The sequence below is a fragment of the Geospiza fortis genome, unplaced genomic scaffold, assembly GCF_000277835.1.
Source record: "Geospiza fortis unplaced genomic scaffold, GeoFor_1.0 scaffold229, whole genome shotgun sequence".
NCBI classification, from domain to species: Eukaryota; Metazoa; Chordata; class Aves; order Passeriformes; family Thraupidae; genus Geospiza; species Geospiza fortis.
This window is the reverse complement of record NW_005054357.1, coordinates 2,573,682-2,574,936: the sequence shown is the minus strand read 5'-3', so window position 1 is coordinate 2,574,936 and position 1,255 is coordinate 2,573,682.

The window sequence follows — 1,255 nt, the reverse complement described above, 5'->3', positions numbered from 1 at the left end:
ATTTATGGAAGTAGTGAGAGTTTATAAATCCTAGCAGGAATAAATACCAAACCTAAAACTTTTAAAAGCCATAGACTTGCCAACAAAATGAACCAGTTCATCAGCCAGCCCATACTGGTGAAAGGATCCAAGAAATAGAAGTGATCTAGAGAAGATTTCCTGGGATCAGTAATTGGTGTTGTGGGTATTAGTGATTAGTCAAATCATTAATGTTATACCTGTGTGCTTTAAAGGTTCCAGAGCCCTGTGCTTCTGCATCCCCATTCAGGATGCCCCAGTTTGAGATACCTCCTGCACATGAAGTAGTGCTTACTGTTTCATTTCCATAGTTTGCCTCCCAGCCTCTCTGCTGGTTGGCATGGGCCAGTTCCAAATCATAACAGTTTAAAGTCTAGATTTTGTAGAAAATTTAGTTCACAGGAATGTCAAATGCTTGTTTTTTTACTTAATGAAATAGAAATATTTGCCTTTTAATGGTGTTGCATTACCATTACTGACATCCTTGCATTGGCAGTGGAGGTTATAATTAAGTATATTACAATATTATCATTAATATTTGCAATTAACTTCAGAAAATGAAAAGCAGTAAAATCTGGGTCATTTCTTAATATGAATTAATAACTTAATATGAATTATTAATTCATTTCCTGTATCACTGCAGTACATATTCCATACAAGCACAAGAAACAGTGGCTGAAATTTTGAAGTGCTGGTCTTTAGACATTTATTCATTGTACATCCGTTTCAAGGTGGGCAGGGTTGTTTCTAATAGAATATCAAGAATATGCAACCATATTTTATGCATATTGCTTGATTTTATAAATTCTACATTTAAAGCACTGCCTTGAAGAAGTATTTTTGTAACTTTGATGTACAAATTGATGTACCTGCATTGATCTGCTTCATGTTATTAATTAATTTTCAGATTTTAGTGGCTGGTTTCAATTGGATATCAAGCAGAATTCAATGCTGCAAATCTCATGTCAGTGTTCCAAAATTACAGAATGATTGCTTTCAGCCCTAACTTTCTAGAAACTAGAGAATGGTGTGTTACCTCTGCTGCACTTGATGTCATTTCAGTTTTCCTCCACTGCTGAGGCCTAACATTTATTTGTTCTTTAGCTTTTTTTGGTGCATGGGTAAATAAAGCAGTGTAATACTCAGTAATATGCATTTGTACACTTGGAAGTTGTTGAAGTGTAGTTGTGATATAAAGTTGTTTGTGAGAGAGAAAATATCTATGCTGGGAAATAAC